Source organism: Haemorhous mexicanus, chromosome 32 (genome assembly GCF_027477595.1).
Source record: "Haemorhous mexicanus isolate bHaeMex1 chromosome 32, bHaeMex1.pri, whole genome shotgun sequence".
Lineage (NCBI taxonomy): Eukaryota > Metazoa > Chordata > Aves > Passeriformes > Fringillidae > Haemorhous > Haemorhous mexicanus.
In genome coordinates, this window is record NC_082372.1 from 875,495 (window position 1) to 902,765 (window position 27,271).

The 27,271-nt window shown below is 51.2% G+C and overlaps 1 long non-coding RNA gene and 1 pseudogene across 1 annotated transcript; one reads left to right on the plus strand and one right to left on the minus strand.

Annotated features, from left to right (window-relative positions):
* Positions 1-10,472: 10,472 nt before the first annotated feature.
* Positions 10,473-11,228, plus strand: LOC132340612 (zinc finger protein interacting with ribonucleoprotein K-like; annotated as a pseudogene).
* A 13,503-nt stretch (positions 11,229-24,731) lies between these two features.
* LOC132340666 (uncharacterized) lies at positions 24,732-26,735 on the minus strand. The gene is made up of 2 exons (XR_009489983.1): positions 25,812-26,735; positions 24,732-25,417 (listed from the first exon to the last, which is right to left on the minus strand). It is a non-coding gene; the product is annotated as an uncharacterized LOC132340666 (long non-coding RNA).
* Between the last annotated feature and the right edge of the window lie 536 nt (positions 26,736-27,271).

Sequence of the window (27,271 nt, forward strand, 5' to 3'; positions counted from 1 at the left end):
GCCCCTGGGCCTCCACACCAATGCATCTTCCTTTTTGGTACAGCCTTCTACTCTTCCTCCACCCAGACATAGGTTAGGATTGACAAATCCTGGTTTGGGGGAGCAACAAGGGGTGAGCACCTTGGGTTTTGTGAGAAATGAGCCTCAGTCTTTAGAATTCTTTAAAAGTTTAATAAGGAATAATAAGGAACAAATCAGTAACAGCGATGGGTGCTTGGCAACGGCCATAGGCACACCGGTTACCCACAGCAACTCTTCTTACATACTTTTCCCATTGTACTGGTAAAATATATACTCATAAAGATTATACATATTGAAACATTTTTTGGAACTAATTTACGTGATCCAGTTCTTTTTTAGGGGTGTTCAACCTCTTTCCCACACTTTTAGAGTACCTGCAGGAATTGTGGTTTGCTGTTTTGAGGGTTGTGTGTCGCTTCCTCACAAGGGCCCCCTGTTCTGTGGTTTCAGCAGGTGACAGTTATTGACAGTGGAAAGGTCAGTGGCAGGGGCCCTCATCACATCCCTTCCTTAAATGTTATCTGACCAGGCTGACGGTTTTACCTATTTCCACAATGTCTTGGTTTGGATAAGACAGGTGCCTGCTAAAGAAGGCAGGAGCTTCCCCTAAAATGGAGAATGCAAACCCTCCCCACCCCTCCAAATTGCTATGAATTTTAAATTAAGGGGCTCTCAGGCAAAAAAATACGGGAGCAGGAAATAACAGTTCTTTAATAGGGAAGGGGGGAAAAAACATAAAATGATAAAATAAAAACAATGCAGTACACTAAAATGACAGAGTCAGAACTCAACCTGACACCCTGTTGGTCAGGGTGCTGGCAGCAGTCCAGTTGGAAAAGTGGCTGCAGTCCTCCTGAGGTGTCAGGTGTGGTTCTGTTGGAGCAGGGGGTCCTGTAGAAAAAGGGTGATTCTTCCTCTGCAGATCTGTGGAAGCAGCTGCTGTTCCTCTGGTGAATCCAGTGGAGAAGCTGTGCTAGTGTGTCAGAATCTCCTGATTATATCGGGATAGCAATGCTTGGCTCCTCCCTCTGGGCGGAGCATCTCACAATGGGATGTTACAGTTCTTATCAGCCATGCAGTGACATTCAATAGCCTCTTATCACGGGATGCCCCCTGCTGAGGGAGGAGTGATTGTGATCTCTCAGGGAGAGAGAGAAGGGGAAATTGCCCACTTAACACCTAGACAACTGCCATACAGATGGTAATAGAATACATCCTGCCTTGCAATCCAGAACACCTTTGAAGATGAAAGGTAGGATGGAAAAACTGCTAAATGGTGTTCCTGTCTGAGGCTGGGATGAAGATAAATTGGGCCTCAGTCTCCAGCAGCTGATGCATTCACACTTTTAGATATGAAGACCAAGCCAGCGTGTCCTGCTTTGACAGACACCGCTGCCCTCCTTGCATTCCTTTGGCACTTCAGAAGGGCCAAGTCTGTCCCAGCTGTGCTCTGCAGGCTGACACTGCTCTGCCTTCAGAGGAGCAGCCTGGGCAGGAAAGCTCTGCTGGCCCCCAAAGCTGCAGCCACAGCTCCCAGCAGAGGGGAAAGCCCTGGAGAGCTGCCAGGCGTGCTGGGCGTGTTGACACTGACCTCTCCTCCAGTGGCCCTGTCCAGTCCTTTGTAAACAGTTCCGAAAGCCCTGGAGACAAAACAGCAGAGAAGAAAGAAGCAGCGCTTTAGGCCCTGGCAGTGAAAACCAGCCCAGACAGGAGATCTCTGCTGCCTGCAGCCTTCACAAACACCTGGGTGCATCGACCCTTCCAACAACAGCGCAGCAGCCACCAGCCCTCTGCCATGCAAGGTGGGCAAGAGAAAACTGAGACCCAGCACGAAGGAACTGGGCTGGAGCAAATCCCAAATGTCCACACTGAACTGCTTTAGTTCAAAACCTGACGTGGGGGGTGGGTGTGTAAAGAACTGGAAAAAAATGCATTTCATCCTTTTCCATGTCCTGCCTAAGACCTGCAGGTTCCACAAGGGCCCTGCCATCAGGCAGGTGATGCATTTTCCCCCAGAGTGCATCAGCTCTGTGTCTGTTACTGAATGGATGGGGTCTGCTACCTGTGCTAGAATAGAGCCCTTATTAGTTCATCTCTGGTTTCTGTTTCTAAACCATTGGGTTGATCATTCTGACCCGTGGATATTTTTCAAAGGAAAATATTTGAAAGAAATCTTCTTAAGAACTCTTTTCTGACAGTCACCAGATGGTGAGTTGCTCTTTTAGGCAATCCAATTCCAGGGACAGAAGATCTTCCAGGTCCTGCTCCTTGCTGCAGGCAGGACACTGCCAGCCTCAGGGGGCTCTGACGGTGCCTCCTGACCACAGTTATCAATTCTGATCAGGACTGAGAGACAGCAGGATGGTAGCCCAATGTCTGAAGGTGTTTGGAGCTCTCCTGACTTCTCACTGGATCCTGCCCCAGCACAACCCCTGGCCCTGCTTGTGCAGAAGTCGCTGCTGTGCCCTTACCCTTGGCCAATCTGCTCCAGCTCCAGGTATTTCTCAGCAGGCTCCGCCTCGCTCACGGTGTTCCCTGAAAGAAACCACGTGGAAGACGCTCCCTCCCAGAGCGAGACCCCGCCCTGCAGCAGAGCCAGAACGCAGCCCCACTCCCTGGGGCCGTGAGCCCCTTGGTCTCAGCTGGGGAAGGACAAGAAATGGCTCGGTGACATTCAGCTGCAGAGCAACCCTGGGTGCGGATGATGCCGAGACACACACACAGCGCCCTGTTCGGGCACCCAGGGACAGAGCAGACGTACTCAGCTGCATCAGGCACCACTCCCCTCTCCCCTCTGGCTGCAGGGCTGTGCTGCTGTCAGAATGTTCAGCCCAGGATCCCACAGTGGAGGGAGGTTCAGTGTCCTCTTCCCAAGCAGAGGGAGGTTCTCCATCCTCTTCCCAAAATTCTGCAGCTTCTCCATTCTCTTCCGAAAACGCTGCAGGTTCTCCATCATCTTTCCAAGCCAGGGGAGGTTCACTGTCCACTTCCCATGCTGGGAGATGTTCAGTCTCCTCTACCCAAGCCACAGGATGTTCTCCATCCTCATTCCACACCGGGAGATGTCCATTGTCCTTATCCCACACTGGGAGATGTCCGTTGTCCTCGTCCCACGCTTTGGGAGCTTGGCCATTCTGGTCCCACACCAGGGGACATCCACCATCCTCGTCCCACACTGGGAGATGTCCACTGTCCTTGTCCCACACCTCGGAAGCCTCGCCGTTGCATTCCCACACCACGGGATATTCGCCCTTGTCCCCCAAAACAGCGGGAATCTCACTGCTGTCTTCTTCCTCTTTGGAAGCAGAGGAAGCCACAGGAGGTGCTGGTGCTGCTTTTGTGCCCTGTGGACAGACGGCAGCGTGAGGGATGGGAAGTTCTATCTCAGTTCTCACCTTATTTATCCTCAGCTGCACATCCAGCTGCACTAAGCAGAAATTGGGTTTGGAGCTGTTCCAACTAACAATGGGCTAAAGTCAACATTGCTACTTATTGCTGGGAATTCAATATTCCACCATGGCTAAAGCCAGCCAGCAATCCTCTGCCTGCAAAGCCAGACCTGCAGCTCTTCAAAAGCTCTTCAGCAGAAAAGGAGAAAGGAGAAAACTGACTGGGATCCTGCTGCTGCTGCTGCTGCTGCTGCTCCTGCTGCTGCTCCTGCTGCTGCTGAGACACTGACAGGAACTTTCCTTCAGCCTCCCAGGCTGGCACTCAGCTGCCACATGCCGAGCTCACAACTTGCTGCACAATTCCAAACACCAAAGGTTCCTTTCCCACTCACCGAAGGAGGAGCTGCTCGGGATCCACAGAAGAAGTTCCCTGAAATGGGAGAGAGAACATGAACCAGATGCTGTTAGGAGAAAAACTGCCAGTGGTGGGAAATGCCACAGAGGAAGGCAACCCCAAGAGAGCATTTTGCTTTCACACATCCCTCCAGGAGCCACAGTCCCTTCCCACAGCAAGCAAGAGAACAGCACAAAATACTGGGCTGGGTCAGTTCTTGGCCGGAGCAGCAAACAGAGGGAGTTCCAGGCTCTGCTGGCACAGACTCCCTGCCTGAGGGAACAGAACCCCCCAGGGCTCATTGCAAATGCTGTGCACGCTCCGCTGGCTGCAGACACCCCCTTTTTCAGCTGCAGCTGCTGGCAGGAACTCTCCCAAAACAATGGTGTCTTCATGGCAATTTGGTTCCAAAGTCAGCTCAGCTCCAGAGGAAGAACACAAAGCACACAGCAAGGCCAAAGCCACAGATGCTGCACCAAGGGAAAGCCTCGACTTACGTGCCAAGTGGGTTAAAAAATACCCCGAATAAGCCACCGAGTAGAGAGTGCAAACTGCAGCAGCCACGTGCTGGATCATTTTGGCTGCGCTGCACACGTCTGCAGCCTGTAGCCCTGCGAGCACAGAAGGACACCCGTCAGGGCTGGGCTGGCTGCTGAGAATGCCTCGGGCAGGAGGATCCTCTGGCAGCGAGCCCAGAGCCACTCTGGGCACTGAGGCCTCCGTGTCCCACAGCAATGGGAGCACCACAGGGACGTGGCACTGCTCCTGTGACACCACAGCAGCAGCTCACGCAGAAACCGCCTGGAAGGTTCTCCTGTGTCACAGAGGAGCACAAAGATCCCTCCCAGGGCACAGCCTGTGGCCCAAAGGATGCCAGAGGAACTCGGAAAATGCAGCACACAAGGACACCCCATAGCCCAGCCTGAACACTGAGGAGGAACAAGGATGGGACCAAACCAAAGGAAACGTGACCTTTAGTCACTGATACTTCTGACTAAAAGCAGCAAGCCTTGTTCTATCTGGGATCTTTGTTCTAGATCTAAAAACAAGCAAGGTTCTCCACTCTAAATACACAGATGGCAGGAACTAGGGAGCAGGTGGGATTAGGAAGGAGGAGGAGGAGGGACAGAGGACAAGTAGAAGAAGGAGCAGGAAAAGAAGGAGAAACAATGACGATGTTTGATGAGTGATTTCTCCTGGTCCTTATCTCAACTCATGTATCCCTGGTTAAATTTTGTCTCCTCTGTCCGGCTGTGGAGGGCAGTGAGAGAGCAGCTTTGGTGGGTGCTTGGCATTGGGATAGCATCACTGCACTCCAATGGGACATGTTCTCGTGGCCATGTGCTATGGTGACGCTGTTGCTGTTGCCTTTCTTATGATTTTATCTTTTGCATTAAATGCTTGAGAAACGCCCCCGGTGTCCCTCGTGTTCCCATGGCGCCGGCAGCCCCGTCCCTTCCCCTGCTACGTTCCATCCCGGCTGGAGGAGCCTTGGAGCTGCCGTGGGGGCCGTGGGGCTGCCCCGGAGGCTGCGCCCCGAGCCGGGGCCTCTTCCCAGAGCTCCTGGTCTGCCCTTGAGCCTGGAGCAGCCAGCGAGGGCTTCAGATGGGACGGCAGAGAGGCGCTGCTGGGGGTCCCACATTAGTTCTGTTTACTTGCTCGTTCCGAACTTGGGGAAGAACCACTTTTGTCGTTTTCTGCCAGAAATCTCTCCACTCCTCCACTCAGTCGAAGGAGTTCTGGTTGGTTTTCCCTTTTTGGGGGAAACCAAAGCGATGCACTGATGCTCCTAATTAGGGGTAGGAAAATGGAGGCTCCAGGGCTTCCCGCTGAGCCGGAGCCACCGAAGCCGCAGTGCCGGGAAAGCCGTGGCGGGAGCTGCGGAGAAGTTTGTTTGGGTTTTCAGCTCCATCCCCCTCGGGCCCGGGCCCGTTCCAGGGCTGTTCCTCAGCTCCGGCTTTGCCCTCACGCAGCCCGGGGGGCCCTGAGAGCGCGGGGCGGGGCTGTGCCGTGTGCAGAGCCCGCCCCTGGCTGCGATTGGCCGGTTGTGCCGTCGGTCATGGTTCTGGCGCGCTGATTGGTGGGAGAGGGGCGGAGCAGGGCCCCGGTGCCGGGCTGAGGGCGGCCGTGGCTGCGCAGCGGCGCCATTGGCAGAGCGTCTGTGCGGGCCCGGGAGCGGCGGCAGCAGCGGCCGTAGCCCGGTGAGGCGGCGGCGGAGCTCGGAGGCGGCCGGAGCGCAGGTGGGAGCCGCGCTGGGTTGTGCGGGGGCTCGGGGCTCGCTGCGGGTCTCGGCGGCGGCAGGGGTCTCAGGCGGGTTGGTTGTGCCGTGTCCGGCCCGTGCTGCCCCTGGGCTGAGGGCGCTGCGGGAGCGGCTGCCCGCGGTCTCCTTCCCGCCGCTGCCTCGGCAGGAGCCGCTGCCGGAGCGGCGCTGGCTCGGCCCGGTTCCTGTGGCTGGGACAGAGGGGGCTGCCCCGCCGCCGTGGCTGTGCGGGAAAATTCAGGTCGCCGGAGGTTTCTGTGCCCGGAGGAGGCAGAGGAGTCCTGTAAAAGTGACTTTATTGCTGAGCAGAGGGAGAGGCCGTGGGGCATTTGCCGTGCGGTCTCTGCTATTGTTGTAATTCGCAGCCTCCTTTTTATCCTCATTTTCCCGGCCTTATTTCCCTCTCCCTTTGCCCACTGGCTGAGGTACTTGGAAGGTTCAGACTTCCCGATCCATCTGCTGCATGTCCTCGTTTATGTGCACCCTCACTTTTGTGTAACAGCCGATATTCATGGCTCTGTTAAGGACGCAATAATTGTTCTCTTGGGATCTTGGTGTCTGTTGCTGTTATCTCTATCCGGGTAGGGTATTATGAAGAAGTTCTTGATTATCTTTTGCATTCCTTGAGCCATTTACAAAAAGTATCTTACATGACATAATTTCTATTTTAATCTTGTGCTATAGCCTAAGAACTATATGTACCATACTGCTTAAAAGAGATTAATACAGCATAACTTGCCAACATAACACATATAGTATTTATTTCAATGTGTGCAAAGAGCCAATCATATAATACACATTTTTCAAATTTCCCTCCCTTGGAACAGGGTGTTGCTTTTAGCCACCACTTGTCCTGGTTGTTTCAAAGAAGTTTGGAAAGGCTCCATATCTAATTTTCTCTATTTCCTGGAGGCTGCCCACACATCTGGGTTCACTTCAGCATAGGCCTTGCCAGACAAATGGCACATTGGTACAACAGAATTAGCCTCTATCACCTTTTATAATATTAATTTGCATTCCCCATTTGGCAACTAAATCCCTTCCCAGTAAATTTTAACCACAATTAAGGGCAAATGAAATTCATGCATTCCAAACCCCACATCTGCTAACAGTGCTTGAATAAAACCAGTCCTCTTTCCCACTTATCCTCAGTAAACAAAGACATTTTTGGCATTTTCCCTCTTGGGTCTAACATTCAGAGTGGATGGAGAGCCCCCTGTGTCCATCAGGAGCGGCCTCCTCTCAATGCAGACCCACCCTGAATGTTCTCAAGGGCTCCGGTGTGGTGGGTCCCTGGTGTGATGGGAGCTGTGACAGCCCTGCCAAGCCATGTCCATCAAGGGGTGGACTTGCTCCTCCTGAGGGTGCTGCTGTCTCTGCTTGCAGTGTCCTTGTGCCCTGCAGCTGGAGCCCTGATTCCTTGCCAGGGGCAGTTTGGGTGGGCTCTCCCCTGCCGAGGAGGGCAATGCCTCTGCCAGGTGCTTGTGGCCGAGCCCATCCCCTGGGTGCTGGGGCCCCCTTGGGCCCTGGGGTTGATCCGTCAGGGGCTGTAGGAACTCTGCCCTGGCCCTTGCCTTCAGCTTGGCCTTTTTCTGCTCCCTTCTTGCATTCCCCTGCTGTGCCTTTGTGCCCAAGTGCTGCAGGTCCTTCTTGTGCCACTCCTGTGCCTCCCCTCAGTGCCTGTGGGTGCTCATCCTCTGACAGCTGATGAGATTTTTGCAAAATCATTCGTATCTCCAGTGACCCAAACAAAATCCTTAAAGGATAGAATCAATCCTTACACGTATAATCCATATTTCCCAGATTTTTCTTCCGCCTACTCTTTCCTGTGCTCAGGGTCCCCTCCCCAGCCCGTATCCCAGAGCCGGTCCCTGTCCTGCCGCAGTGTCCAAAGGTGCCCCCCCGGCGGGCAGGGCCGGCAGCTCCACGGGGCCGGGCACGGCCGGGGCGTCCCGCAGCCTCCTGGGGGCCGGGGGCCACTGCCGGCCCTGCCTGGGGCTGGTGGGGTCAGGCAGTGCCCGGCGCTGAGCCCCGGCTGCCCCACAGCCCCGGCCCGGCCCCGCAGCTCCCCACAAGCCCCCAGCCCGTGCTCCCGGTCCTGCACCTCTGCGCCCGGTGCTGCCACTGCCCACCACAGAGAAACCCCCTGAAATCCTGACCTCCTTGTTTTCCTCTCCTGGAAACTGTGGATACAAAAGATCAGCTGGCAAATTTTGAGGATATGACCCTGCTGAGAAACATCCCAATCCTCTGTATATTTCTCTTCCTCCTCTTTTCTTTTTCTTACTACATAGATTCCTCCTGCTGCTTCTTGCCCTATCCATATTCCTGCACACTCCCCTTCACCCAATCCCTTCCCAGCACACCAACACCATCCATCCCCTGTTGTCTAAATCCCTTCTCCACTTCCCTTATTGCTCCCTTGGGTGTCCATGTCCTTAATTACCTCTGGGGGAATGTGCAAAGTGCCTCAACATTCTCCCAAGGCACCCTTCAGAGATATTTTGGGATCATCATCCCTTTGGCCAGGACCCCTTCCTGGCTTTCCCTTTTCTTCCCTCCATGGGTGCCCTGCCATGTTCACTCCCCAAAGATCCCACTGCACTCACTGATGAGATTTTCAGAGCTCTCTCCCTGCTGACTCTTCAGAGCCCCCCCTGATTTGTCTCTCGTGTGTCTCCTGGTCACTCTCGGGTACCCAATCAACCCCCGGTGCCGCCGCCACCCAAGGGAGCCGATCCCCCAAACTGGGTGAGGCACCTTCAGCTGCACTCACTGCCCGCTGCTCGGGATGGTGGAAGGAATTCCGGACGAGTCTCAGAGTGTGTGGAAAATTCACATCAGCAAAGGTTTCTGTCCACAAGTAAGACAGAGGAGTCCTGTAAAAGTAATTTCATTCCTTAAAAAAGGGAGAGGCCATGGGACATATACTATGGGGTCTCTCCAGTTGTTGGAGGACGCAGCCTCCTGTTCATCCTAATTTTCCCGGCTGCATCTCCCTCTTTCTTTACTCATTGGGTGGAGTACTTTTGAGGTCCCAACTTCCCAATCCACCTACTACCTATACCCTTGATATGCTCCTTACTTTTGTGTAGCAGACGATATTCATGGCTCTGTGAAGTCTTTGTTGTTCTTCTTGAAGTTCATGAATTTAGCAGCACCTTGGCTGAGCAGCAGTCAGTGTCATAAATTAATAACATTTTCTGAAACTGATGGCTTCTCCTGTCTCTTCCTTATGTAGAAGTTCCTAGCCCTATCTCTCCACAAATTCACAGCATCTGTTTGTAAAGACACTTTCCTCTTGTTCCTTTCATGGGGGTCCCCCGTTTGTGGGACATCCCCCCTGGAGCAGGGTGTCCCCCCTTGCTGCAGCCCCACCTGTCAGGCAGTGCTCAGCCAATCAGAGCACGTACTGATGATGACTCAGTAGTTGCCAGGCATGCCCGCAGCTTCCAGCGTTCCTCACCTGGGCTCCCCCCTCGGCACCAGCGCCCCCCTCGAGGGGAATTTGGGGAGGTGGGAGTGGGGCAGCGCCAAGGCCGGGCCCCCCGCGCTTTCCTGGCGGGAGCGGCTGCAGTGGGGACCGAGTGCGGGCGGAATGTGCCGAGAGCCCAGCGCTGCCCCAGCCCGACCTGCCCCAGCTCCATCCCTGCCCCTGCAGTGGGATGCTGTGGGTTTGGGGGAAGAGGGAGCCGGCAGTGGGTGCTGGGCCTGGGGCAGGAGGAGAAGGGAAGGAGAAGCAGGGTTGAGGAACAAAATGGTCAAATGCTGCATGTGGGAGGAAAAGGTGGGATTGTGCAGGAGAAGGAGGAATAGCAGGAGGAAGAGGAGTGTGAGGAAGCTAAGGGACAGAGGAGGAGGAAGAGCAGAAAGAGGCAGCACCACAAGGTTCTACTCCTTCCTGTATCTGCATCCTCCCCCCCAGCCCCATGAGCTTTGTCCCCCCACATGCAGCAGGTGACCGGGGAGGGGGATCCATGATTTTCACAAGGGCTGAATCTTGGTGTTTCTGAGCTTTATTGGGCAAATGTTGGTGCTTTGTTTTTTGTGAGGGCTGAATCTCTGTATTTTGGAAAGGATTTTTGCTGAATATTGATGTTTGGGAACTTTTTTATTTGTGTCTTGATGTTTAGAGGATTTTTGTGCTGAATCTTGGTGTTTTGGCGGGTCTTAGAGACACAACATGCCCAATGACTTTCCCAGATGAACTTGGGCATGGAGGTTTTCCCAGTCCTAGCTACTCTGCTCTTGATTTTTTTCCACAAACCAGGATTTTTCATTCCCAGGGTGTGGCCTGATGGAGGAGGAGGAAAAGCCCCAAAGATCCCTCACAAGGAGAGGCTGCAGACCGTGCCCAGGGAGCTCTGGGGAGGAAAGAGCCCCTCTGAGTCTGGAATGCATCCTGTGATCCAGCCAGAGCTCAGAGCTGGTGGAGAAGCCTCATGGCAGGAAGAAGCCACACAAGTGCTTGGAATGTGGGAAGCATTTCAGGTGGAGCTCCACTCTGAGGCAGCACCAGGTGATCCACACTGGGGAGAGACCCTTTGAGTGTGAGGAGTGTGGGAAGAGTTTCAGCCAGAACTCGATTCTGATCCAACACCAGAGGATCCACACTGGGGAAAAGCCCTTTGAGTGCGGGGAATGTGGGAAGAGCTTCAGCCAGAGGGGCCACCTGATACGACACCAGGTGATCCACACTGGGGAAAAGCCCTTTGAGTGTGGGCAATGTGGGATGAGCTTCAGCCAGAAGGGCTACCTGATGCAACACCAGAAGATCCACTCTGGGGAAAAGCCCTACAAGTGTGGGGAATGTGGGAAGAGCTTCAGAGGAAGCTCAGCCCTGATTCAGCACCAGGTGATCCACACAGGGGAATGACCTGCTTGGAATGTGGGAAGAGCTATGGGTGGCACTCTGACCTGAGAAAACACCAGCATGTTCACACTGGGGAGAGGCCCTACGAGTGTCCCAAGTGTAGGAAGTGGTTTCTGAGCAGCTCCTATCTCATCATCATGAGTCAAGGGGTCAGCTGGAAATCTATTTGCAATAATTGAAAAGTGTGGATGAGTTGAGGGGCCAGCTGGGAATATAATTGAGATAGTAGAAGATGACATATTTTAGTTAAGCTTTTAAAATTAGTTAAGAAGCTAAGTTAGCTAGCAAAAATCACATACCTTAGTGAAAGAGTAACAAACATATTAGAAAAGTAAAGCTGGGAGTGACAGGGATAGATGTAGCAATTGTGCAGGAGCAGAGACCATAGAAATACCTTGCCTTAAGAATAATTGAACAGTTAGGAGAGGCTTGGACTGTGACCAGCAGATCAAAACTGCAAACTGGCCATGGGTGAAGAGTTTACCATGAGGCAGACAGCTTTCTTCCTCCCATATGCCCACTCCCTTATTTCAAAATCCCACTGACCCAATTAAGGGAGTGCAATTGCACAGCCATATTAGGTATTCAGCTGATTATAATACAAAGTGGGCAGGTAATGATTCTGTATTCTGCCTCCCTAGAAACTGCTTGGATATTGTCTTGGTTTGGATAAGACAGGTGCCTGCTAAAGAAGGCGGGAGCTTCCCCTGAAATGGAGAATGCAAACCCTCCCCACCCCTCCAAATTGCTATGAATTTTAAATTAAGGGGCTCTCAGGCAAAAAAAAAAAAATACGGGAGCAGGAAATAACAGTTCTTTAATAGGGAAGGGGGGAAAAACCATAAAATGATAAAATAAAAACAATGCAGTACACTAAAATGACAGAGTCAGAACTCAACCTGACACCCTGTTGGTCAGGGTGCTGGCAGCAGTCCAGTTGGAAAAGTGGCTGCAGTCCTCCTGAGGTGTCAGGTGTGGTTCTGTTGGAGCAGGGGGTCCTGTAGAAAAAGGGTGATTCTTCCTCCGCAGATCCGTGGAAGAAGAAGCAGCTGCTGTTCCTCTGGTGAATCCAGTGGAGAAGCTGTGCTGGTGTGTCAGAATCTCCTGATTATATCTGGATAGCAATGCTCGGCTCCTCCCTCTGGGCGGAGCATCTCACAATGGGATGTTACAGTTCTTATCAGCCATGCAGTGACATTCAATAGCCTCTTATCACGGGATGCCCCCTGCTGAGGGAGGAGTGATTGTGATCTCGCAGGGAGAGAGATAAGGGGAAATTGCCCACTTAACACCTAGACAACTGCCATACAGATGGTAATAGAATACATCCTGCCTTGCAATCCAGAACATAATCCACCCCTTATTCTATTTCCATCTGCATCACAATGAATCCTTACACACAGTTCTCACTTAAGACTAGGTTTCCCTGTGGTACACAACGGCTTTCTCCATCTTTCTGCATTACCCACCAAGTGTAACCAGGTCCTTGAGCAAAAACAATTCCACGGATGGGTTTGTCTTTGCCTGAGGTGGGAGTAATCCAAACAGTCTTTCCTAAAATACCTTTCATGTGTACAACAGGGACTTTATCTCCATCTACAGTGTGCAGGGGTTCAGACTGGGCAGGACCAGCTCGATTGATAGACCCTCTGGTGTTGACCATCCAGGTGGCCTTTGCTAAGTTCATCTCCCAATTTCTAAAAGTCCCCCCACCAAGTGCCTTCAGGGTAGTCTTGAGTAGTCCATTGCACCGTTCAACTTTCCCGGCAGCTGGTGCATGGTAGGGGATATGGTATATCCATTCAATACCATGTTCCCTGGCCCAGGTGTTGATAAGGCCGTTCTTGAAATGGGTCCCATTGTCCGACTCAATTCTCTCAGGGGTTCCATGTCTCCACAGCACTTGCTTTTCCAGGCCCAGGATGGTGTTCCGGGCAGTGGCGTGAGGCACAGGGTGGGTCTCCAACCATCCCGTGGTGGCTTCTACCATGGTCAGCACGTAGTGCTTGCCTTGGCGTGTTTGGGGCAGTGTGATGTAGTCGATCTGCCAGGCCTCCCCATACTTGTACTTGGACCACCGCCCACCATACCACAGGGGCTTCACTCTCTTGGCGTGCTTGATGGCAGCACACGTTTCACAGTCATGGATAACCTGAGAAATACTGTCTTTGGTTAAATCTACTCCTCGGTCTCGTGCCCACCTATAGGTGGCATCTCTACCTTGATGACCTGAGGCATCGTGGGCCCATCGAGCTAGGAACAACTCCCCCTTATGTTGCCAATCTAAGTCTATCTTCGACACCTCTATTTTTGCTGCCTGATCTACCTGTTCGTTGTTTCGATGTTCCTCATTAGCCCGGCTCTTGGGGATGTGGGCATCTACGTGGCGGACTTTCACAGGTAGGTTCTCCAACCGAGCGGCAATTTCTTTCCATTCCTCAGCAGCCCAGATTGGTTTTCCCTTACGCTGCCAGTTGGCCTTTTTCCACCTTTCCAGCCAGCCCCACAGAGCATTGGCTACCATCCACGAATCAGTATAAAGATAGAGCCTTGGCCATTTCTCTCTCTCAGCAATGTCCAGGGCTAGCTGAACAGCTTTGAGTTCAGCAAGTTGACTTGATCCACCTTCTCCTTCGATAGCCTGAGCAACCTGTCGTGTGGGACTCCATACGGCTGCTTTCCACTTCCGGTTCAACCCTACGATGCGACAGGAACCGTCAGTGAAAAGAGCGTAGCGTGTTTCCTCTGCTGGGAGTTGGTTGTATGGTGGAGCTTCTTCGGCACGTGTTACTTGCTCTTGTTCCTCTTCATCAGAAAGACCAAAATCTTCACCTTCCGGCCAGTTTGTAATTATCTCTAAAATCCCAGGGCGATTCAGGTTTCCAATACGGGTGCGCTGTGTGATGAGGGCAATCCATTTACTCCATGTAGCATCAGTGGCATGGTGGGTGGTGGGAGCCTTTCCTTTGAACATCCACCCCAGCACCGGTAGTCGGGGTGCCAGGAGGAGTTGTGCTTCCGTGCCAATCACCTCTGAGGCAGCTTGAACTCCTTCGTAGGCAGCCAAGATTTCCTTTTCTGTGGGAGTGTAATTGGCTTCGGACCCTCTGAAGCTTCGACTCCAGAATCCCAGTGGTCGGCCTCGAGTCTCCCCAGGCACCTTCTGCCAAAGGCTCCAGGACAAACCATGGTTCCCGGCTGCAGAGTAGAGTACGTTCTTTACCTCTGGCCCCATCCTGACTGGGCCAAGGGCAACAGCATGAGCAATTTCTTGCTTAATCTGGGCAAAAGCTTGTTGCTGCTCAGGGCCCCAGTGGAACTCGTTCTTCTTGCGGGTGACCAGGTAAAGAGGGCTCACGATCTGACTGTACTCGGGAATGTGCATCCTCCAAAAGCCTATGGCACCCAGGAAAGCTTGTGTTTCCTTCTTGCTAGTTGGTGGAGACATCGCGGTGATCTTGTTGATGACCTCAATGGGAATCTGACGCCGTCCATCTTGCCACTTTACTCCCAGGAACTGGATCTCTCGAGCAGGTCCCTTGACTTTGTTCTTCTTGATGGCGCAACCGGCTTCTAGCAGAATCTGGATGATTTTCTTTCCTTTCTCAAATACTTCCACTGCCGTGTTCCCCCACACAATGATGTCATCAATGTATTGCAGATGTTCTGGGGCCTCACCCTTTTCCAGTGCAGTCTGGATCAGTCCATGGCAGATGGTGGGGCTGTGCTTCCACCCCTGGGGCAGTCGGTTCCAGGTGTACTGCACGCCCCTCCAGGTGAAAGCAAACTGAGGCCTGCACTCTGCTGCCAGAGGAATGGAGAAAAACGCGTTAGCAATGTCAATGGTGGCATACCACTTTGCTGCCTTGGACTCCAGCTCGTACTGGAGTTCCAGCATGTCTGGCACAGCAGCGCTCAGTGGTGGAGTCACTTCATTCAAGCCACGATAGTCCACAGTCAATCTCCATTCTTTGTTAGACTTGCGCACAGGCCAGATGGGACTGTTAAAGGGTGAGTGAGTCTTGCTGACCACCCCTTGGCTCTCCAGCTCACGGATCATTTTGTGGATGGGGATCACGGCGTCTCGATTCGTCCGATACTGCCGGCGGTGCACCGTCGAGGTGGCGATTGGCACTCGTTGCTCTTCCACATTCAAGAGTCCTACTGCGGATGGGTTTTCTGACAGTCCGGGCAAGGTGTTCAACTGCTTAATGTTCTCTGCCTCTACAGCAGCTATGCCAAAAGCCCATCTGAGTCCTTTTGGGTCTTTGTAATAGCCATTCCGGAGGAAGTCTATGCCTAGAATACATGGGGCCTCTGGGCCAGTCACAATAGGATGTTTCTTCCAGTCTTTCCCAGTCAGGCTCATCTCAGCTTCCAAAAGGGTCAATTGCTGTGATCCCCCCGTCACCCCGGCAATGGAAACAGGTTCGGCCCCCACATGTCCCGATGGTATCAGGGTACACTGTGCACCAGTATCCACTAAAGCATCGTACCTTTGTGGTTCTGATGTGCCAGGCCATCGGATCCACACCGTCCAGAAAATCCGATTTTCCCGTGCCTCTCCCTGGCTAGAGGCAGGGCCCCCCTAACCCTGGTTATTATTTCTTCCCTGGGCATACATGGTAGAGGTACCCTCAAGGGGATCTGACGGATCATACTCAGCAGCTCGGTCATGGGAGGTTGAGGCTACCTTCACTTTACTGGAGTTCTCTCGGTTAGTGTTTCCCTCCTTGAGTTGACGCACCCTTGCTGCCAGGACTGAAGTGGGTTTTCCATCCCACTTTCCCATGTCTTCCCCATGGTCCCTCAGAAAGAACCACAAGTCAGCCCGTGGGGTGTACCCTCTCTCTCTAGGTGGAAAATGTTGGGCTCTAACTCTGGGGCCTGTGACTCGCACTGGTGCAATATGGGAATTGTTCCTTCTCACCGCCTCCCTCATCTCCCTCATCTCCTCTCTGAGTTCTTGGACCACGGCAGAGACATGAGCTTGCATGGGGCCATTGATCATACTTTCATAATTTCTAAGTTTGTTTGCCACAGAACCCACTGTCTCTCGGTTGGTATCAGCATTGATCGTTGCAATGAAAGTGGTGTATTGAGATGGCCCCAGATTTGCCAGACTCCACAGCATCTGCCCTGTGCACCTGACCTGGTCGGGGTCATTATCATGCTGTCCATCTCTCCCAAAGAGTACCTCCAATACTGCCACTTCCCTCAGCTGTTGGATCCCTTCCTCAAGAGTCTTCCAGCGCATTCTGTGGTGCTGCTCCTGCATTCTTTCCCTGTGGACAAATCTCTCTCTGACACTTGTTAAAAGCCGCTCCCAGAGGGAAAGGGACCCTGGCTCCCTTACAAAAATCTGATTGATACCGGAGTCCTGAGTTAAGGGTCCCAGATTCCTTGCCTCACCACCATCCAGTTGCACACCTGTACCCATAAGGTCCCAGACCCGAAGTAGCCAGGTTGTATAAGCCTCACGTCCCCGTCGTACAATGTCTTTGTGTAGATTACGGAGACTTTCGTAAGTCAGGGACTCGGTGATGATTGCAACCTCTGGCTCCCCTGTGGGTTGTGAGGGCCCTCCCCTATCTGGGTGCTCTGCTTTTGTTTTAGATCTCCTTGTTTCTACAGGGGCAACTGCTGCTGGCTGTGACTGCCTCTGCAGTTCAGCTGGAACCTGGACAGTTGTAACATCTGTGGGTTCTGCTGCTGCACTATTAGATTCTCTCTCTTCAAAGCAGGGGGAGGGCTCTGCACCAGTTGGGGAAGTGTACTCCTTCAGGGTCTGGCCTATCTCACGCATCTCCTTCACCAGACCCCCCACCCAATCTGGGTAGTTCACATCTGGCACGGGCTGTGGGGTAGGAGTAGGCTCTGGGGCAACAGCATCCCTGGACTCTGGTGGCGTGTTAGGTTCTGATGCAGGTGTCAGGGTAGTTATCCAGGTTAGTCTCTCTCTCTCTCTAAATGCTAAATAGAACAGGCCTATCAGCAACACCAGCCACTGTATGATATCATTAATGTTTAGATTGGATCTGAACCCTTCAAAAACTGGTGGGGTGGACCCAAAGAGGTGATTAAAGGGTTGGGAGAAAATTTCCCCTGGTGTAATTTCCTTACAGCAGGTGCCATTATTAAAGTAACCCCAAAAACACATAGTTAAGGTGTGATAGCTGTGAATCCATGTGCCTGCCTTCCAGAGGAAGTTAAAAATCCATGAATTCCTCACCTTATTCACCCATAAAACAAACCGGATAATAGCCACAGTAGCCTTGGTTATAGGACCCATGTTAAGATAAGGGCCTACAAATGGGAGAAATACAGCCATGATCACGTGCCACCCAAACCAGGGTAAACTGGACCACATGGTGTCACTTGATGAGGTTTGTATAGCCACACAAAAATTAGATTACTCAAGAACTGTTATTCCCTTTTTGTTTATTTGCCCTCGAGCCCCACGTTGGGCGCCAAAAATCTGTCTTGGTTTGGATAAGACAGGTGCCTGCTAAAGAAGGCGGGAGCTTCCCCTGAAATGGAGAATGCAAACCCTCCCCACCCCTCCAAATTGCTATGAATTTTAAATTAAGGGGCTCTCAGGCAAAAAAAAAAAAATACGGGAGCAGGAAATAACAGTTCTTTAATAGGGAAGGGGGGAAAAACCATAAAATGATAAAATAAAAACAATGCAGTACACTAAAATGACAGAGTCAGAACTCAACCTGACACCCTGTTGGTCAGGGTGCTGGCAGCAGTCCAGTTGGAAAAGTGGCTGCAGTCCTCCTGAGGTGTCAGGTGTGGTTCTGTTGGAGCAGGGGGTCCTGTAGAAAAAGGGTGATTCTTCCTCCGCAGATCCGTGGAAGAAGAAGCAGCTGCTGTTCCTCTGGTGAATCCAGTGGAGAAGCTGTGCTGGTGTGTCAGAATCTCCTGATTATATCTGGATAGCAATGCTCGGCTCCTCCCTCTGGGCGGAGCATCTCACAATGGGATGTTACAGTTCTTATCAGCCATGCAGTGACATTCAATAGCCTCTTATCACGGGATGCCCCCTGCTGAGGGAGGAGTGATTGTGATCTCGCAGGGAGAGAGATAAGGGGAAATTGCCCACTTAACACCTAGACAACTGCCATACAGATGGTAATAGAATACATCCTGCCTTGCAATCCAGAACATAATCCACCCCTTATTCTATTTCCATCTGCATCACAATGAATCCTTACACACAGTTCTCACTTAAGACTAGGTTTCCCTGTGGTACACAACGGCTTTCTCCATCTTTCTGCATTACCCACCAAGTGTAACCAGGTCCTTGAGCAAAAACAATTCCACGGATGGGTTTGTCTTTGCCTGAGGTGGGAGTAATCCAAACAGTCTTTCCTAAAATACCTTTCATGTGTACAACAGGGACTTTATCTCCATCTACAGTGTGCAGGGGTTCAGACTGGGCAGGACCAGCTCGATTGATAGACCCTCTGGTGTTGACCATCCAGGTGGCCTTTGCTAAGTTCATCTCCCAATTTCTAAAAGTCCCCCCACCAAGTGCCTTCAGGGTAGTCTTGAGTAGTCCATTGCACCGTTCAACTTTCCCGGCAGCTGGTGCATGGTAGGGGATATGGTATATCCATTCAATACCATGTTCCCTGGCCCAGGTGTTGATAAGGCCGTTCTTGAAATGGGTCCCATTGTCCGACTCAATTCTCTCAGGGGTTCCATGTCTCCACAGCACTTGCTTTTCCAGGCCCAGGATGGTGTTCCGGGCAGTGGCGTGAGGCACAGGGTGGGTCTCCAACCATCCCGTGGTGGCTTCTACCATGGTCAGCACGTAGTGCTTGCCTTGGCGTGTTTGGGGCAGTGTGATGTAGTCGATCTGCCAGGCCTCCCCATACTTGTACTTGGACCACCGCCCACCATACCACAGGGGCTTCACTCTCTTGGCGTGCTTGATGGCAGCACACGTTTCACAGTCATGGATAACCTGAGAAATACTGTCTTTGGTTAAATCTACTCCTCGGTCTCGTGCCCACCTATAGGTGGCATCTCTACCTTGATGACCTGAGGCATCGTGGGCCCATCGAGCTAGGAACAACTCCCCCTTATGTTGCCAATCTAAGTCTATCTTCGACACCTCTATTTTTGCTGCCTGATCTACCTGTTCGTTGTTTCGATGTTCCTCATTAGCCCGGCTCTTGGGGATGTGGGCATCTACGTGGCGGACTTTCACAGGTAGGTTCTCCAACCGAGCGGCAATTTCTTTCCATTCCTCAGCAGCCCAGATTGGTTTTCCCTTACGCTGCCAGTTGGCCTTTTTCCACCTTTCCAGCCAGCCCCACAGAGCATTGGCTACCATCCACGAATCAGTATAAAGATAGAGCCTTGGCCATTTCTCTCTCTCAGCAATGTCCAGGGCTAGCTGAACAGCTTTGAGTTCAGCAAGTTGACTTGATCCACCTTCTCCTTCGATAGCCTGAGCAACCTGTCGTGTGGGACTCCATACGGCTGCTTTCCACTTCCGGTTCAACCCTACGATGCGACAGGAACCGTCAGTGAAAAGAGCGTAGCGTGTTTCCTCTGCTGGGAGTTGGTTGTATGGTGGAGCTTCTTCGGCACGTGTTACTTGCTCTTGTTCCTCTTCATCAGAAAGACCAAAATCTTCACCTTCCGGCCAGTTTGTAATTATCTCTAAAATCCCAGGGCGATTCAGGTTTCCAATACGGGTGCGCTGTGTGATGAGGGCAATCCATTTACTCCATGTAGCATCAGTGGCATGGTGGGTGGTGGGAGCCTTTCCTTTGAACATCCACCCCAGCACCGGTAGTCGGGGTGCCAGGAGGAGTTGTGCTTCCGTGCCAATCACCTCTGAGGCAGCTTGAACTCCTTCGTAGGCAGCCAAGATTTCCTTTTCTGTGGGAGTGTAATTGGCTTCGGACCCTCTGAAGCTTCGACTCCAGAATCCCAGTGGTCGGCCTCGAGTCTCCCCAGGCACCTTCTGCCAAAGGCTCCAGGACAAACCATGGTTCCCGGCTGCAGAGTAGAGTACGTTCTTTACCTCTGGCCCCATCCTGACTGGGCCAAGGGCAACAGCATGAGCAATTTCTTGCTTAATCTGGGCAAAAGCTTGTTGCTGCTCAGGGCCCCAGTGGAACTCGTTCTTCTTGCGGGTGACCAGGTAAAGAGGGCTCACGATCTGACTGTACTCGGGAATGTGCATCCTCCAAAAGCCTATGGCACCCAGGAAAGCTTGTGTTTCCTTCTTGCTAGTTGGTGGAGACATCGCGGTGATCTTGTTGATGACCTCAATGGGAATCTGACGCCGTCCATCTTGCCACTTTACTCCCAGGAACTGGATCTCTCGAGCAGGTCCCTTGACTTTGTTCTTCTTGATGGCGCAACCGGCTTCTAGCAGAATCTGGATGATTTTCTTTCCTTTCTCAAATACTTCCACTGCCGTGTTCCCCCACACAATGATGTCATCAATGTATTGCAGATGTTCTGGGGCCTCACCCTTTTCCAGTGCAGTCTGGATCAGTCCATGGCAGATGGTGGGGCTGTGCTTCCACCCCTGGGGCAGTCGGTTCCAGGTGTACTGCACGCCCCTCCAGGTGAAAGCAAACTGAGGCCTGCACTCTGCTGCCAGAGGAATGGAGAAAAACGCGTTAGCAATGTCAATGGTGGCATACCACTTTGCTGCCTTGGACTCCAGCTCGTACTGGAGTTCCAGCATGTCTGGCACAGCAGCGCTCAGTGGTGGAGTCACTTCATTCAAGCCACGATAGTCCACAGTCAATCTCCATTCTTTGTTAGACTTGCGCACAGGCCAGATGGGACTGTTAAAGGGTGAGTGAGTCTTGCTGACCACCCCTTGGCTCTCCAGCTCACGGATCATTTTGTGGATGGGGATCACGGCGTCTCGATTCGTCCGATACTGCCGGCGGTGCACCGTCGAGGTGGCGATTGGCACTCGTTGCTCTTCCACATTCAAGAGTCCTACTGCGGATGGGTTTTCTGACAGTCCGGGCAAGGTGTTCAACTGCTTAATGTTCTCTGCCTCTACAGCAGCTATGCCAAAAGCCCATCTGAGTCCTTTTGGGTCTTTGTAATAGCCATTCCGGAGGAAGTCTATGCCTAGAATACATGGGGCCTCTGGGCCAGTCACAATAGGATGTTTCTTCCAGTCTTTCCCAGTCAGGCTCATCTCAGCTTCCAAAAGGGTCAATTGCTGTGATCCCCCCGTCACCCCGGCAATGGAAACAGGTTCGGCCCCCACATGTCCCGATGGTATCAGGGTACACTGTGCACCAGTATCCACTAAAGCATCGTACCTTTGTGGTTCTGATGTGCCAGGCCATCGGATCCACACCGTCCAGAAAATCCGATTTTCCCGTGCCTCTCCCTGGCTAGAGGCAGGGCCCCCCTAACCCTGGTTATTATTTCTTCCCTGGGCATACATGGTAGAGGTACCCTCAAGGGGATCTGACGGATCATACTCAGCAGCTCGGTCATGGGAGGTTGAGGCTACCTTCACTTTACTGGAGTTCTCTCGGTTAGTGTTTCCCTCCTTGAGTTGACGCACCCTTGCTGCCAGGACTGAAGTGGGTTTTCCATCCCACTTTCCCATGTCTTCCCCATGGTCCCTCAGAAAGAACCACAAGTCAGCCCGTGGGGTGTACCCTCTCTCTCTAGGTGGAAAATGTTGGGCTCTAACTCTGGGGCCTGTGACTCGCACTGGTGCAATATGGGAATTGTTCCTTCTCACCGCCTCCCTCATCTCCCTCATCTCCTCTCTGAGTTCTTGGACCACGGCAGAGACATGAGCTTGCATGGGGCCATTGATCATACTTTCATAATTTCTAAGTTTGTTTGCCACAGAACCCACTGTCTCTCGGTTGGTATCAGCATTGATCGTTGCAATGAAAGTGGTGTATTGAGATGGCCCCAGATTTGCCAGACTCCACAGCATCTGCCCTGTGCACCTGACCTGGTCGGGGTCATTATCATGCTGTCCATCTCTCCCAAAGAGTACCTCCAATACTGCCACTTCCCTCAGCTGTTGGATCCCTTCCTCAAGAGTCTTCCAGCGCATTCTGTGGTGCTGCTCCTGCATTCTTTCCCTGTGGACAAATCTCTCTCTGACACTTGTTAAAAGCCGCTCCCAGAGGGAAAGGGACCCTGGCTCCCTTACAAAAATCTGATTGATACCGGAGTCCTGAGTTAAGGGTCCCAGATTCCTTGCCTCACCACCATCCAGTTGCACACCTGTACCCATAAGGTCCCAGACCCGAAGTAGCCAGGTTGTATAAGCCTCACGTCCCCGTCGTACAATGTCTTTGTGTAGATTACGGAGACTTTCGTAAGTCAGGGACTCGGTGATGATTGCAACCTCTGGCTCCCCTGTGGGTTGTGAGGGCCCTCCCCTATCTGGGTGCTCTGCTTTTGTTTTAGATCTCCTTGTTTCTACAGGGGCAACTGCTGCTGGCTGTGACTGCCTCTGCAGTTCAGCTGGAACCTGGACAGTTGTAACATCTGTGGGTTCTGCTGCTGCACTATTAGATTCTCTCTCTTCAAAGCAGGGGGAGGGCTCTGCACCAGTTGGGGAAGTGTACTCCTTCAGGGTCTGGCCTATCTCACGCATCTCCTTCACCAGACCCCCCACCCAATCTGGGTAGTTCACATCTGGCACGGGCTGTGGGGTAGGAGTAGGCTCTGGGGCAACAGCATCCCTGGACTCTGGTGGCGTGTTAGGTTCTGATGCAGGTGTCAGGGTAGTTATCCAGGTTAGTCTCTCTCTCTCTCTAAATGCTAAATAGAACAGGCCTATCAGCAACACCAGCCACTGTATGATATCATTAATGTTTAGATTGGATCTGAACCCTTCAAAAACTGGTGGGGTGGACCCAAAGAGGTGATTAAAGGGTTGGGAGAAAATTTCCCCTGGTGTAATTTCCTTACAGCAGGTGCCATTATTAAAGTAACCCCAAAAACACATAGTTAAGGTGTGATAGCTGTGAATCCATGTGCCTGCCTTCCAGAGGAAGTTAAAAATCCATGAATTCCTCACCTTATTCACCCATAAAACAAACCGGATAATAGCCACAGTAGCCTTGGTTATAGGACCCATGTTAAGATAAGGGCCTACAAATGGGAGAAATACAGCCATGATCACGTGCCACCCAAACCAGGGTAAACTGGACCACATGGTGTCACTTGATGAGGTTTGTATAGCCACACAAAAATTAGATTACTCAAGAACTGTTATTCCCTTTTTGTTTATTTGCCCTCGAGCCCCACGTTGGGCGCCAAAAATCTGTCTTGGTTTGGATAAGACAGGTGCCTGCTAAAGAAGGCGGGAGCTTCCCCTGAAATGGAGAATGCAAACCCTCCCCACCCCTCCAAATTGCTATGAATTTTAAATTAAGGGGCTCTCAGGCAAAAAAAAAAAAATACGGGAGCAGGAAATAACAGTTCTTTAATAGGGAAGGGGGGAAAAACCATAAAATGATAAAATAAAAACAATGCAGTACACTAAAATGACAGAGTCAGAACTCAACCTGACACCCTGTTGGTCAGGGTGCTGGCAGCAGTCCAGTTGGAAAAGTGGCTGCAGTCCTCCTGAGGTGTCAGGTGTGGTTCTGTTGGAGCAGGGGGTCCTGTAGAAAAAGGGTGATTCTTCCTCCGCAGATCCGTGGAAGAAGAAGCAGCTGCTGTTCCTCTGGTGAATCCAGTGGAGAAGCTGTGCTGGTGTGTCAGAATCTCCTGATTATATCTGGATAGCAATGCTCGGCTCCTCCCTCTGGGCGGAGCATCTCACAATGGGATGTTACAGTTCTTATCAGCCATGCAGTGACATTCAATAGCCTCTTATCACGGGATGCCCCCTGCTGAGGGAGGAGTGATTGTGATCTCGCAGGGAGAGAGATAAGGGGAAATTGCCCACTTAACACCTAGACAACTGCCATACAGATGGTAATAGAATACATCCTGCCTTGCAATCCAGAACAGATATGTAAAACCTTTTCTGTATAAATAGAGAGCAGGAGTCTGCCACTCCTTGCACATGCTTTTGAAAATGATTCCTCATGTGTCCAGTGCTGAAATAAAACAGCCTTCTTTTGAACTTTAATTAGTTGCAGAGTTGTCTGTCCGTGCTTCAGCACATCAGCGGATTCACACAGAGGAGAGGCCCTTCCACTGCCCGGACTGTGGGAAGGGCTTCAAGCACAACTCCACCCTCGTCACCCACAGGCACATCCACACTGGGGAGAGGTCCAGTGAGTGTCCTGTGTGTGGGAAGAGATTCTCCAGAAGCTCTCACTTGAGCCAACACAAATGGAGGCACCATTTAGGGGAGCCCTGCGAGTGCCCCCCAGCCCGGTGTCACCCCCTTTTCTCTGCCCACAGAGCTCCTGAGCCGGTGGCGGCCGCAGCCCCTGCCCGTGGCCTTGCACCTGGTCGGGACTTCCCGTGTTTGGGCAGGGAGGGTGGGGCCAGGTGGGGAACACCGGGTGCTGTGGGTCTGCCTGGCAACTGGTGAGTCATCAGACCTGCTCTCTCTGATTGGCTGGCTCTTGTTCATTGCATTCTCTGATTGGCTGTGGAGAGGCCTGGGAGTTGAGAGAAGGAATGGGAGAGATCCCACCCTGAACACCGGCACTGGCAAAATAGACCCAGCCTGGGAACAGAGAGGGAATTTATTACCAACCAAATCACAGCAGGACAAGGAGAAGGGAAAGGAATCTCTCCAACACCTTCCCCTCACCCAGGGGGGTTAATGACGATGGAGAGGCGGGAACATCCGAGTTTAGATCCAAAGCCAATTTTATTGAGTATACCACGGGTTTATATAGGGTTTGACTTGTATGGTACTTTTATAGGGCTCTATTTTTGGTAACAATTTCCCATTGGTTAAACATTCTTCATGACATCACATCACCTGGTAACATCACAAAGTCTCACAACATGTTTCTTGGTCACCTCTTGCCCAGGGAGCCTTAATCTGTGTCTGTCCCTCCCACAGTTTCTGCTCCATCAGGCCTAAGATATCAGGCCCCTTTATCAGTTCCACTGTACTCTCTGTTTTATTCCCCATACCTTTCCCTATCTGTTCAAACAAAAATACTCTCTTAAGTGATTTGCCTATTAATTTTTTCACACAGTGTAAATACAAGGAATAACCATAACAATACATAATACAATGCCTAATACATAGAAGCCTATTTTAACTAAATTTCTTATCCATCCACCAAGTTTCCAGTCCCCCAGAAGTTTTCCTAGCCTTGTAAGCCCTGATACCACTGGGTAATCTTAACCATTTTCCCAAGGGCTCAAGTCTGTTAGAGGTTAAACAGGTGCTGGTGTGGTGTTGAGGTCCTGTTCACAAGGGTTCTCCTCCAATGTTGGTGTTCAAGGTCAATCTTCAGGGGATGCACTCAAAGATTCTCCAAAGGGCTTCACATTCTTTGCTGGAATCCACTTGGGACCATTCTCTGTGGAGACACAAGCAAAACCTCTACCCCAGCTTGTGGATGCTGACAGCCTGGTCAGAGAGACAAAGCCAGATAAACTTTCCCAGGAATTGTTCTGGGGAGTTTTGAGAAGGCTGAGAGAAAGAATTAAAACAATCTTGCAGCTGGTGTTTTGAACAGTTGTTTTCTCATACAATGTTTACTAAAGGGTGTTTCCTTAAGTAGCCAACCAGGTGTGTTGATTAAAGGACCAATCAGGTCCACCTGTGTTGGAGCAGTGCATGAAAAGGAATGGGTTCCTAATAAAATTATTATTAGTCTCCTGAAGAGAGTTAGACTTTGTGTGTCGCCTGACTCCCTTTCCTGACTCAATGGTGACACCAGGTGACCTAAGGATAAGGCCCCAATATCTTACCAGATTCTGGATCCTTCCCTTAGGCAGGAGGTTTTTCCTTTTGTTGCAATTGTGAATTACAATTAAAATGTCGAACAATCGATGGGGTGGGGTCCATCAAAGAACATTTCAGAAATTTTAAAACATAAAGGGCTTTCTGCAGTCTCTCAGCAGGGGTGCCATCTCCGTCCCCCCCTTTCTGTTGTACTAGGAGACGCTTGAGGGAGCCATGAGCCCGTTCAGTGGCAGATTGGCCTGTTGGGGAATGAGCAATACCTGTTTTGTGCCTAATTCCCTGTGGCAGTCATATTTTCTGGAAAAATCCCTTTGCCCAGGATTCTTTTCCTGGGAAACTGAGAAACCTCCGAGAAAAAGGAAAACAATATTATCTCATTGCTTCTCCTGTGTTTTGCTGCTTTGGAATGTGTGTGGAGATTGTTTACCCCCAGGTGATTGTTTCATTGGTTTCATGTGAATTGTTTTGACTTAATGACCAATCCCGGTCAAGCAGTGTCAGGACTCTGGAAGGAGTCATGAGTTTTTCATTAGTATCTTTTAGCCTTCTGTAAGTCTCCTTTCTGTATTCTTTAGTATAGTTTAATAAGTTTTAGTATAGCATTCTTTAATATAACATAGTATCATAAAATAATAAATTACCCTTCCAAGAACATGGAGTCAGATTCATCATTCCTTCCTTCATCTGGGAACCCCACAAATACAAGAATTCCCCAAAAGACAAAAGAGGCAGCAACTCGATGGGAATTGTAAGCTGGGCCATTGTCTGTCTTCACTTCAGATGGTATACCAAGAGTGGCAAAAGCAGCAGTGAAGTGTCTACAGACAACTTTAGCTGTTTCCCCTGGATAGGCTGATGCAAAAAGAGCACCAGAAAAGGTATCAATAGAGGAATGAATGTATTTTAAATGACCAAATTCAGAAAAATGGGTAACGTCTGATGCCAGACCTGAAGGCTCTGAAGCCCTCTGGGATTAACACTTCCTGCAATAGAGAGAAAAGAGCACCTTTGGCAATCAGGACAAACAGCAATAATTCTTGAAGCTTGGGCTTTACTAATGCCAAAGTGCCAAATCAGAGGAGCAGCATTTTGGTGAAAAAACGAATGGCTCAATTTAGCCTGTTCTATCTTATTAGGTAGAAAACAGATTGTTGTACAGGCATTGCTAAAAGGTCAGCTTGCCTCTTCCCTTCAGTTAAAAGTCTGGGAAGGTCTGTATGTGATTAAATATGCATAACAAAGTAAGGAAATGTTCTATTTTCCATGGAAAAAATTAGGAGCTGCAACCAGTAAAAATGTTGTGAATTTTCAACCTCTTTCAAAACTGGTGCTTTGGCTCTCATCACTATTCCTGCAACTGTTCCAGACTGCAAGGCAAGATGTATTCTATTACCATCTGTATGGCAGTTGTCTGGTGTCAAGGCAATTTTCCTTCTCTCTCTCTCTCTGTGCTCACAATCACTCC